This window comes from Heterodontus francisci, unplaced genomic scaffold (assembly GCF_036365525.1).
Source record: "Heterodontus francisci isolate sHetFra1 unplaced genomic scaffold, sHetFra1.hap1 HAP1_SCAFFOLD_1027, whole genome shotgun sequence".
Lineage (NCBI taxonomy): Eukaryota > Metazoa > Chordata > Chondrichthyes > Heterodontiformes > Heterodontidae > Heterodontus > Heterodontus francisci.
The window spans coordinates 55409-68352 of record NW_027140633.1 but is presented as its reverse complement, the minus strand read 5'-3'; the positions used below and the strand labels follow the sequence as shown (position 1 = coordinate 68352).

The window sequence follows — 12944 nt, the reverse complement described above, 5'->3', positions numbered from 1 at the left end:
ACTGTCCTTTCCCCCTCTGGGACCGGGTGTCACAGTCTGTTAGATACACTGTCCTCTCCCCCTCTGGGACTGGGTGTTGCAGTGTGTTAGATACACTGTCCTTTCCCTCTCTGGGACCGGGTGTCACAGTGTGTTAGATACACTGTCCTTTCCCCCTCTGGGACCGGGTGTCACAGTCTGTTAGATACACTGTCCTCTCCCCCTCTGGGACTGGGTGTTGCAGTGTGTTAGATACACTGTCCTTTCCCTCTCTGGGACCGGGTGTCACAGTGTGTTAGATACACTGTCCTTTCCCCCTCTGGGACTGGGTGTTGCAGTGTGTTAGATACACTGTCCTTTCCCCCTCTGGGACCGGGTGTCACAGTGTGTTAGATACACTGTCCTCTCCCCCCTCTGGGACCGGGTGTCACGGTGCGTTAGATACACTGTCCTTTCCCCCTCTGGGACTGGGTGTCACAGTGTGTTAGATACACTGTCCTTTCCCCCTCTGGGACTGGGTGTCACAGTGCGTTAGATACACTGCCCTTTCCCCCTCTGGGACTGGGTGTCACAGTGTGTGAGAAACACTGTCCTTACCCCCTCTGGGACCGGGTGTCACAGTGTGTTAGATACACTGTCCTTTCCCCCTCTGGGACCGGGTGTCACAGTGTGTTAGATACACTGCCCTTTCCCCCTCTGGGACTGGGTGTCACAGTGTGTTAGATACACTGTCCTTTCCCCCTCTGGGACCGGGTGTTACAGTGCGTTAGATACACTGTCCTTTCCCCCTCTGGGACTGGGTGTCACAGTGTGTTAGATACACTGTCCTTTCCCCCTCTGGGACTGGGTGTCACAGTGCGTTAGATACACTGCCCTTTCCCCCTCTGGGACTGGGTGTCACAGTGTGTGAGAAACACTGTCCTTACCCCCTCTGGGACCGGGTGTCACAGTGTGTTAGATACACTGTCCTTTCCCCCTCTGGGACCGGATGCCACAGTGTGTTAGATACACTGTCCTTTCCCCCTCTGGGACCGGGTGTCACAGTGCGTTAGATACACTGTCCTTTCCCCCTCTGGGACCGGGTGTCTCAGTGCGTTAGATACACTGTCCTTTCCCCCTCTAGGACCGGGTGTCACAGTGCGTGAGATACACTGTCCTTTCCCCCTCTGGGACCGGGTGTCACAGTGTGTTAGATGCAATGTCCTTTCCCCCACTGGGACCGGGTGTCACAGTGTGTTAGATACACTGTCCTTTCCCTCTCTGGGACCGGGTGTCACAGTTTGTTAGATACACTGTCCTTTTCCTCTCTGGGACCGGGTGTCACAGTGTGTTAGATACACTGTCCTTTCCCCCTCTAGGACCGGGTGTCACAGTGCGTTAGATACACTGTCCTTTCCCCCTCTGGGACCGGGTGTCACAGTGTGTTAGATGCACTGTCCTTTCCCCCACTGGGACCGGGTGTCACAGTGTGTTAGATACACTGTCCTTTCCCCATCTGGGACCGGGTGTTACAGTGCGTTAGATACACTGTCCTTTCCCCCTCTGGGACCGGGTGTTACAGTGCGTTAGATACACTGTCCTTTCCCCCTCTGGGACCGGGTGTCACAGTGTGTTAGATACACTGTCCTTTCCCCCTCTAGGACCGGGTGTCACAGTGCGTTAGATACACTGTCCTTTCCCCCTCTGGGACCGGGTGTCACAGTGTGTTAGATACACTGTCCTTTCCCCCACTGGGACTGGGTGTCACAGTGTGTTAGACGCACTGTCCTTTCCCCCACTGGGACCGGGTGTCACAGTGTGTTAGATACACTGTCCTTTCCCCCTCTGGGACTGGGTGTCTCAGTGCGTTAGATACACTGTCCTTTCCCCCCTCTGGGACTGGGTGTCTCAGTGCGTTAGATACACTGTCCTTTCCCCATCTGGGACCGGGTGTTACAGTGCGTTAGATACACTGTCCTTTCCCCCTCTGGGACTGGGTGTCTCAGTGTGTTAGATACACTGTCCTTTCCCCATCTGGGAACGGGTGTCACAGTGTGTTAGATACACTGTCCTTTCCCCTTTCTGGGACCGGGTGTCATACTGTGTTAGATACACTTTCCTTTCCCCTCTCTGGGACTGGGTGTCACAGTGTGTTAGATACACTGTCCTTTCCCCCTCTGGGACCGGGTGTCACAGTGTGTTAGATACACTGTCCTTTCCCCCTCTGGGACCGGGTGTCACAGTGTGTTAGATACACTGTCCTTTCCCCCTCTGGGAACGGGTGTCACAGTGTGTTAGATACACTGTCGTTTCCCCCTCTGGGACCGGGTGTCACAGTGTGTTAGATACACTGTCCTTTCCCCCTCTGGGACCGGGTGTCTCAGTGTGTGAGATACACTGTCCTTTCCCCCTCTCTGGGACCGGGTGTCACAGTGCATTAGATACACTGTCCTTTCCCACTCTGGGACCGGGTGTCACAGTGTATTAGATACACTGTCCTTTCCCCCTCTGGGACCAGGTGTTACAGTGTGTTAGATACACTGTCCTTTCCCCCCTCTGGGACTGGGTGTCTCAGTGCGTTAGATACACTGTCCTGTCCCCCTCTGGGACCGGGTGTTACAGTGTGTTAGAAACACTGTCCTTTCCCCGTCTGGGACTGGGTGCCTCAGTGCGTTAGATACACTGTCCTTTCCCCCTCTGGGACCGGGTGTCACAGTGCGTTCGATACACTGTCCTTTCCCCCTCTGGGACCGGGTGTTACAGTGCGTTAGATACACTGTCCTTTCCCCCCTCTGGGACTGGGTGTCTCAGTGCGTTAGATACACTGTCCTTTCCCCATCTGGGACCGGGTGTTACAGTGCGTTAGATACACTGTCCTTTCCCCATCTGGGACTGGGTGTCTCAGTGTGTTAGATACACTGTCCTTTCCCCCTCTGGGAACGGGTGTCACAGTGTGTTAGATACACTGTCGTTTCCCCCTCTGGGACCGGGTGTCACAGTGTGTTAGATACACTGTCCTTTCCCCCTCTGGGACTGGGTGTCTCAGTGTGTTAGATACACTGTCCTTTCCCCCTCTCTGGGACCGGGTGTCACAGTGCATTAGATACACTGTCCTTTCCCCCTCTGGGACCAGGTGTTACAGTGTGTTAGATACACCGTCCTTTCCCCCTCTGGGACCGGGTGTCACAGTGTGTAAGATACACTGTCCTTTCCCCCCTCTGGGACTGGGTGTCTCAGTGCGTTAGATACACTGTCCTGTCCCCCTCTGGGACCGGGTGTTACAGTGCGTTAGATACACTGTCCTTTCCCCCTCTGGGACTGGGTGCCTCAGTGCGTTAGATACACTGTCCTTTCCCCCTCTGGGACCGGGTGTCACAGTGCGTTCGATACACTGTCCTTTCCCCCTCTGGGACCGGGTGTTACAGTGTGTTAGATACACTGTCCGTTCCCCCTCTGGGACTGGGTGTCACAGTGTGTTCGATACACTGTCCTTTCCCCCTCTGGGACCGGGTGTTACAGTGTGTTAGATACACTGTCCTTTCCCCCTCTGGGACCGGGTGTCACAGTGTGTTAGATACACTGTCCTTTCCCTCTCTGGGACTGGGTGTCACAGTGTGTTCGATACACTTTCCTTTCCCCTCTCTGGGACTGGGTGTCACAGTGTGTAAGATACACTGTCCTTTCCCCCTCTGGGACCGGGTGTCACAGTGTGTTAGATACACTGTCCTTTCCCCCTCTGGGACCGGGTGTCACAGTGTGTTAGATACACTGTCCTTTCCCCCTCTGGGACCGGGTGTTGCAGTGTGTTATATACACTGTCCTTTCCCCCTCTGGGACCGGGTGTCACAGTGTGTTAGATACACTGTCCTTTCCCCCTCTGGGACTGGGTGTCTCAGTGTGTTAGATGCACTGTCCTTGCCCCCTCTCTGGGACCGGGTGTCACAGTGCATTAGATACACTGTCCTTTCCCACTCTGGGACCGGGTGTCTCAGTGCGTTAGATACACTGTCCTTTCCCCCTCTGGGACCGGGTGTCACAGTGCGTGAGATACACTGTCCTTTGCCCTCTGGGACCGGGTGTTACAGTGTGTTAGATACACTGTCCTTTCCCCCTCTGGGACTGGGTGTCACAGTGTGTTCGATACACTGTCCTTTCCCCCTCTGGGACCGGGTGTTACAGTGTGTTAGATACACTGTCCTTTCCCCCTCTGGGACTGGGTGTCACAGTGTGTTAGATACACTGTCCTTTCCCCCTCTGGGACTGGGTGTCTCAGTGTGTTAGATGCACTGTCCTTGCCCCCTCTCTGGGACCGGGTGTCACAGTGCATTAGATACACTGTCCTTTCCCACTCTGGGACCGGGTGTCTCAGTGCGTTAGATACACTGTCCTTTCCCCCTCTGGGACCGGGTGTCACAGTGCGTGAGATACACTGTCCTTTGCCCTCTGGGACCGGGTGTTACAGTGTGTTAGATACACTGTCCTTTCCCCCTCTGGGACTGGGTGTCACAGTGTGTTCGATACACTGTCCTTTCCCCCTCTGGGACCGGGTGTTACAGTGTGTTAGATACACTGTCCTGTCCCCCTCTGGGACCGGGTGTTACAGTGTGTTAGAAACACTGTCCTTTCCCCCTCTGGGACTGGGTGCCTCAATGCGTTAGATACACTGTCCTTTCCCCCTCTGGGACCGGGTGTCACAGTGCGTTCGATACACTGTCCTTTCCCCCTCTGGGACCGGGTGTTACAGTGCGTTAGATACACTGTCCTTTCCCCCCTCTGGGACTGGGTGTCTCAGTGCGTTAGATACACTGTCCTTTCCCCATCTGGGACCGGGTGTTACAGTGCGTTAGATACACTGTCCTTTCCCCCTCTGGGACTGGGTGTCTCAGTGTGTTAGATACACTGTCCTTTCCCCCTCTGGGAACGGGTGTCACAGTGTGTTAGATACACTGTCGTTTCCCCCTCTGGGACCGGGTGTCACAGTGTGTTAGATACACTGTCCTTTCCCCCTCTGGGACTGGGTGTCTCAGTGTGTTAGATACACTGTCCTTTCCCCCTCTCTGGGACCGGGTGTCACAGTGCATTAGATACACTGTCCTTTCCCCCTCTGGGACCAGGTGTTACAGTGTGTTAGATACACCGTCCTTTCCCCCTCTGGGACTGGGTGTTTCAGTGCGTTAGATACACTGTCCTTTCCCCCCTCTGGGACTGGGTGTCTCAGTGCGTTAGATACACTGTCCTGTCCCCCTCTGGGACCGGGTGTTACAGTGCGTTAGATACACTGTCCTTTCCCCCTCTGGGACTGGGTGCCTCAGTGCGTTAGATACACTGTCCTTTCCCCCTCTGGGACCGGGTGTCACAGTGCGTTCGATACACTGTCCTTTCCCCCTCTGGGACCGGGTGTTACAGTGTGTTAGATACACTGTCCTTTCCCCCTCTGGGACTGGGTGTCACAGTGTGTTCGATACACTGTCCTTTCCCCCTCTGGGACCGGGTGTTACAGTGTGTTAGATACACTGTCCTTTCCCCCTCTGGGACCGGGTGTCACAGTGTGTTAGATACACTGTCCTTTCCCTCTCTGGGACTGGGTGTCACAGTGTGTTCGATACACTTTCCTTTCCCCTCTCTGGGACTGGGTGTCACAGTGTGTAAGATACACTGTCCTTTCCCCCTCTGGGACCGGGTGTCACAGTGTGTTAGATACACTGTCCTTTCCCCCTCTGGGACCGGGTGTCACAGTGTGTTAGATACACTGTCCTTTCCCCCTCTGGGACCGGGTGTTGCAGTGTGTTATATACACTGTCCTTTCCCCCTCTGGGACCGGGTGTCACAGTGTGTTAGATACACTGTCCTTTCCCCCTCTGGCACTGGGTGTCTCAGTGTGTTAGATGCACTGTCCTTGCCCCCTCTCTGGGACCGGGTGTCACAGTGCATTAGATACACTGTCCTTTCCCACTCTGGGACCGGGTGTCTCAGTGCGTTAGATACACTGTCCTTTCCCCCTCTGGGACTGGGTGTCTCAGTGTGTTAGATGCACTGTCCTTGCCCCCTCTCTGGGACCGGGTGTCACAGTGCATTAGATACACTGTCCTTTCCCCCTCTGGGACCGGGTGTCACAGTGCGTGAGATACACTGTCCTTTGCCCTCTGGGACCGGGTGTTACAGTGTGTTAGATACACTGTCCTTTCCCCCTCTGGGACTGGGTGTCACAGTGTGTTCGATACACTGTCCTTTGCCCTCTGGGACCGGGTGTTACAGTGTGTTAGATACACTGTCCTTTCCCCCTCTGGGACCGGGTGTTACAGTGTGTTAGATACACTGTCCTTTCCCCCCTCTGGGACCGGGTGTCCCAGTGCGTTAGATACACTGTCCCTTCCCCCTCTGGGACTGGGTGTCTCAGTGCGTTAGATACACTGTCCTTTCCCCCTCTGGGACCGGGTGTCACAGTGTGTGAGATACACTGTCCTTTCCCCTTCTGGGACTGGGTGTCTCAGTGCGTTAGATACACTGTCCTTTCCCCCTCTGGGACCGGGTGTCACAGTGCGTTAGATACACTGTCCTTTCGCCCCTTTGGGACTGGGTGACACAGTGTGTTAGATACACTGTCCTTGCCCCCTCTGGGACTGGGTGTTTCAGTGCGTTAGATACACTGTCCTTTCCCCCCTCTGGGACTGGGTGTCTCAGTGCGTTAGATACACTGTCCTGTCCCCCTCTGGGACCGGGTGTTACAGTGCGTTAGATACACTGTCCTTTCCCCCTTTGGGACTGGGTGTCTCAGTGCGTTCGATACACTGTCCTTTCCCCCTCTGGGACCGGGTGTCACAGTGCGTTAGATACACTGTCCTTTCCCCCTCTGGGACTGGGTGTTACAGTGTGTTAGATACACTGTCCTTTCCCCCTCTGGGACCGGGTGTTACAGTGTGTTAGATACACTGTCCTTTCCCCCTCTGGGACCGGGCGTTACAGTGTGTTAGATACACTGTCCTTTCCCACTCTGGGACTGCGTGTCACAGTGCGTTAGATACACTTTCCTTTCCCCCTCTGGGACCGGGTGTCACAGTGTGTTAGATACACTGTCATTTCCCCCCTCTGGGACCGGGTGTCACAGTGCGTTAGATACACTGTCCCTTCCCCCTCTGGGACTGGGTGTCTCAGTGCGTTAGATACACTGTCCTTTCCCCCTCTGGGACCGGGTGTCACAGTGTGTTCGATACACTGTCCTTTCCCGCTCTGGGACTGGGTGTCTCAGTGCGTTAGATACACTGTCCTTTCCCCCTCTGGGATCATGTGTCGCAGTGTGTTAGATACACTGTCCTTTCCCCATCTGGGAACGGGTGTCACAGTGTGTTAGATACACTGTCATTTCCCCCTCTGGGACCGGGTGTCACAGTGTGTTAGATACACTGTCATTTCCCCCTCTGGGAACGGGTGTCACAGTGTGTTAGATACACTGTCCTTTCCCCTTTCTGGGACCGGGTGTCATACTGTGTTAGATACACTTTCCTTTCCCCTCTCTGGGACTGGGTGTCACAGTGTGTTAGATACACTGTCCTTTCCCCCTCTGGGACCGGGTGTCACAGTGTGTTAGATACACTGTCCTTTCCCCCTCTGGGACCGGGTGTCACAGTGTGTTAGATACACTGTCCTTTCCCCCTCTGGGACCGGGTGTCACAGTGTGTTAGATACACTGTCGTTTCCCCCTCTGGGACCGGGTGTCACAGTGTGTTAGATACACTGTCCTTTCCCCCTCTGGGACTGGGTGTCTCAGTGTGTGAGATACACTGTCCTTTCCCACTCTGGGACCGGGTGTCACAGTGTATTAGATACACTGTCCTTTCCCCCTCTGGGACCAGGTGTTACAGTGTGTTAGATACACCGTCCTTTCCCCCTCTGGGACTGGGTGTCACAGTGCGTTAGATACACTGTCCTGTCCCCCTCTGGGACCGGGTGTTACAGTGTGTTAGAAACACTGTCCTTTCCCCCCTCTGGGACTGGGTGTCTCAGTGCGTTAGATACACTGTCCTTTCCCCATCTGGGACCGGGTGTTACAGTGCGTTAGATACACTGTCCTTTCCCCCTCTGGGACTGGGTGTCTCAGTGTGTTAGATACACTGTCCTTTCCCCCTCTGGGAACGGGTGTCACAGTGTGTTAGATACACTGTCGTTTCCCCCTCTGGGACCGGGTGTCACAATGTGTTAGATACACTGTCCTTTCCCCCTCTGGGACTGGGTGTCTCAGTGTGTTAGATACACTGTCCTTTCCCCCTCTCTGGGACCGGGTGTCACAGTGCATTAGATACACTGTCCTTTCCCCCTCTGGGACCGGGTGTTACAGTGTGTTAGATACACTGTCCTTTCCCCCTCTGGGACTGGGTGTCACAGTGTGTTCGATACACTGTCCTTTCCCCCTCTGGGACCGGGTGTTACAGTGTGTTAGATACACTGTCCTTTCCCCCTCTGGGACCGGGTGTCACAGTGTGTTAGATACACTGTCCTTTCCCTCTCTGGGACTGGGTGTCACAGTGTGTTCGATACACTTTCCTTTCCCCTCTCTGGGACTGGGTGTCACAGTGTGTAAGATACACTGTCCTTTCCCCCTCTGGGACCGGGTGTCACAGTGTGTTAGATACACTGTCCTTTCCCCCTCTGGGACCGGGTGTCACAGTGTGTTAGATACACTGTCCTTTCCCCCTCTGGGACTGGGTGTCTCAGTGTGTTAGATGCACTGTCCTTGCCCCCTCTCTGGGACCGGGTGTCACAGTGCATTAGATACACTGTCCTTTCCCACTCTGGGACCGGGTGTCTCAGTGCGTTAGATACACTGTCCTTTCCCCCTCTGGGACCGGGTGTCACAGTGTGTTAGATACACTGTCCTTTCCCCCTCTGGGACCGGGTGTCACAGTGTGTTAGATACACTGTCCTTTCCCCCTCTGGGACTGGGTGTCTCAGTGTGTTAGATGCACTGTCCTTGCCCCCTCTCTGGGACCGGGTGTCACAGTGCATTAGATACACTGTCCTTTCCCCCTCTGGGACCGGGTGTCACAGTGTGTTAGATACACTGTCCTTTCCCTCTCTGGGACCGGGTGTCACAGTGTGTTAGATACACTGTCCTTTCCCCCTCTGGGACCGGGTGTTACAGTGTTTTAGATACACTGACCTTTCCCCCTCTGGGACTGGGTGTCACAGTGTGTTAGATACACTGTCCTTTCCCCCTCTGGGACTGGGTGACACAGTGTGTTAGATACACTGTCCTTTCCCCCTATGGGACTGGGTGTCACAGTGCGTTAGATACACTTTCCTTTCCCCCTCTGGGACCGGGTGTCACAGTGTGTTAGATACACTGTCCTTTCCCCCCTCTGGGACCGGGTGTCCCAGTGCGTTAGATACACTGTCCCTTCCCCCTCTGGGACTGGGTTTCTCAGTGCGTTAGATACACTGTCCTTTCCCCCTCTGGGACCGGGTGTCACAGTGTGTTAGATACACTGTCCTTTCCCCCTCTGGGACCGGGTGTCACAGTGTGTTAGATACACTGTCCTTTCCCCCTCTGGGACCGGGTGTCACAGTGTGTGAGATACACTGTCCTTTCCCCTTCTGGGACCGGGTGTCACAGTGTGTTAGATACACTGTCCTTTCCCCCTCTGGGCCCGGGTGTCACAGTGTGTTAGATACACTGTCCTTTCGCCCCTTTGGGACTGGGTGACACAGTGTGTTAGATACACTGTCCTTGCCCCCTCTGGGACTGGGTGTTTCAGTGCGTTAGATACACTGTCCTTTCCCCCCTCTGGGACTGGGTGTCTCAGTGCGTTAGATACACTGTCCTGTCCCCCTCTGGGACCGGGTGTTACAGTGCGTTAGATACACTGTCCTTTCCCCCTTTGGGACTGGGTGTCTCAGTGCGTTCGATACACTGTCCTTTCCCCCCTCTGGGACTGGGTGTCTCAGTGCGTTAGATACACTGTCCTGTCCCCCTCTGGGACCGGGTGTTACAGTGCGTTAGATACACTGTCCTTTCCCCCTTTGGGACTGGGTGTCACAGTGCGTTAGATACACTGTCCTTTCCCCCTCTGGGACTGGGTGTTACAGTGTGTTAGATACACTGTCCTTTCCCACTCTGGGACTGGGTGTCTCAGTGCGTTAGATGCACTGTCCTGTCCCCCTCTGGGACCGGGTGTTACAGTGTGTTAGAAACACTGTCCTTTCCCCCTCTGGGACTGGGTGCCTCAGTGCGTTAGATACACTGTCCTTTCCCCCTCTGGGACCGGGTGTCACAGTGCGTTCGATACACAGTCCTTTCCCCCTCTGGGACCGGGTGTTACAGTGCGTTAGATACACTGTCCTTTCCCCCCTCTGGGACTGGGTGTCTCAGTGCGTTAGATACACTGTCCTTTCCCCATCTGGGACCGGGTGTTACAGTGCGTTAGATACACTGTCCTTTCCCCCTCTGGGACTGGGTGTCTCAGTGTGTTAGATACACTGTCCTTTCCCCCTCTGGGAACGGGTGTCACAGTGTGTTAGATACACTGTCGTTTCCCCCTCTGGGACCGGGTGTCACAGTGTGTTAGATACACTGTCCTTTCCCCCTCTGGGACTGGGTGTCTCAGTGTGTTAGATACACTGTCCTTTCCCCCTCTCTGGGACCGGGTGTCACAGTGCATTAGATACACTGTCCTTTCCCCCTCTGGGACCAGGTGTTACAGTGTGTTAGATACACCGTCCTTTCCCCCCTCTGGGACTGGGTGTTTCAGTGCGTTAGATACACTGTCCTTTCCCACTCTGGGACCGGGTGTTACAGTGCGTTAGATACACTGTCCTTTCCCCCCTCTGGGACTGGGTGTCTCAGTGCGTTAGATACACTGTCCTTTCCCCCTCTGGGACCGGGTGTTACAGTGCGTTAGATACACTGTCCTTTCCCCCTCTGGGACTGGGTGTTTCAGTGCGTTAGATACACTGTCCTTTCCCCCCTCTGGGACTGGGTGTCTCAGTGCGTTAGATACACTGTCCTTTCCCCCTCTGGGACCGGGTGTTACAGTGCGTTAGATACACTGTCCTTTCCCCCTCTGGGACTGGGTGCCTCAGTGCGTTAGATACACTGTCCTTTCCCCCTCTGGGACCGGCTGTCACAGTGCGTTCGATACACTGTCCTTTCCCCCTCTGGGACCGGGTGTTACAGTGTGTTAGATACACTGTCCTTTCCCCCTCTGGGACTGGGTGTCACAGTGTGTTCGATACACTGTCCTTTCCCCCTCTGGGACCGGCTGTCACAGTGTGTAAGATACACTGTCCTTTCCCCCTCTGGGACCGGGTGTCACAGTGTGTTAGATACACTGTCCTTTCCCCCTCTGGGACCGGGTGTCACAGTGTGTTAGATACACTGTCCTTTCCCCCTCTGGGACCGGGTGTTGCAGTGTGTTATATACACTGTCCTTTCCCCCTCTGGGACTGGGTGTCTCAGTGTGTTAGATGCACTGTCCTTGCCCCCTCTCTGGGACCGGGTGTCACAGTGCATTAGATACACTGTCCTTTCCCACTCTGGGACCGGGTGTCTCAGTGCGTGAGATACACTGTCCTTTGCCCTCTGGGACCGGGTGTTACAGTGTGTTAGATACACTGTCCTTTCCCCCTCTGGGACTGGGTGTCACAGTGCGTGAGATACACTGTCCTTTGCCCTCTGGGACCGGGTGTTACAGTGTGTTAGATACACTGTCCTTTCCCCCTCTGGGACTGGGTGTCACAGTGTGTTCGATACACTGTCCTTTCCCCCTCTGGGACCGGGTGTTACAGTGTGTTAGATACACTGTCCTTACCCACTCTGGGACTGGGTGTCACAGTGTGTTAGATACACTGTCCTTTCCCCCCTCTGGGACCGGGTGTCACAGTGCGTTAGATACACTTTCCTTTCCCCCTCTGGGACCGGGTGTCACAGTGTGTTAGATACACTGTCCTTTCCCCCCTCTGGGACCGGGTGTCCCAGTGCGTTAGATACACTGTCCCTTCCCCCTCTGGGACTGGGTGTCTCAGTGCGTTAGATACACTGTCCTTTCCCCCTCTGGGACCGGGTGTCACAGTGTGTGAGATACACTGTCCTTTCCCCTTCTGGGACTGGGTGTCTCAGTGCGTTAGATACACTTTCCTTTCCCCCTCTGGGACCGGGTGTCACAGTGTGTGAGATACACTGTCCTTTCCCCCTCTGGGACCGGGTGTCACAGTGCGTTAGATACACTGTCCTTTCCCCCTCTGGGACCGGGTGTCACAGTGCGTTAGATACACTGTCCTTTCGCCCCTTTGGGACTGGGTGACACAGTGTGTTAGATACACTGTCCTTGCCCCCTCTGGGACTGGGTGTTTCAGTGCGTTAGATACACTGTCCTGTCCCCCTCTGGGACCGGGTGTTACAGTGCGTTAGATACACTGTCCTTTCCCCCTCTGGGACCGGGTGTCACAGTGCGTTAGATACACTGTCCTTTCCCCCTCTGGGACTGGGTGTTACAGTGTGTTAGATACACTGTCCTTTCCCCCTCTGGGACCGGGTGTTACAGTGTGTTAGATACACTGTCCTTTCCCCCTCTGGGACCGGGCGTTACAGTGTGTTAGATACACTGTCCTTTCCCACTCTGGGACTGGGTGTCACAGTGCGTTAGATACACTTTCCTTTCCCCCTCTGGGACCGGGTGTCACAGTGTGTTAGATACACTGTCATTTCCCCCCTCTGGGACCGGATGTCACAGTGCGTTAGATACACTGTCCCTTCCCCCTCTGGGACTGGGTGTCTCAGTGCGTTAGATACACTGTCCTTTCCCCCTCTGGGACCGGGTGTCACGGTGTGTGAGATACACTGTCCTTTCCCCCTCTGGGACTGGGTGTCTCAGTGCGTTAGATGCACTGTCCTTTCCCCCTCTGGGATCATGTGTCGCAGTGTGTTAGATACACTGTCCTTTCCCCCCTCTGGGACCGGGTATCACAGTGTGTTAGATACACTGTCCTTTCCCCCC

General features: G+C 54.9%; 1 protein-coding gene across 2 annotated transcripts in view; it reads right to left on the bottom strand.

The window, feature by feature from the left end:
- LOC137360355 (serine protease 27-like) overlaps positions 1–12944 on the bottom strand; it is a 40715-nt gene that overhangs the window by 13992 nt on the left and 13779 nt on the right. The gene's annotated exons all lie outside the window — the stretch shown is intronic.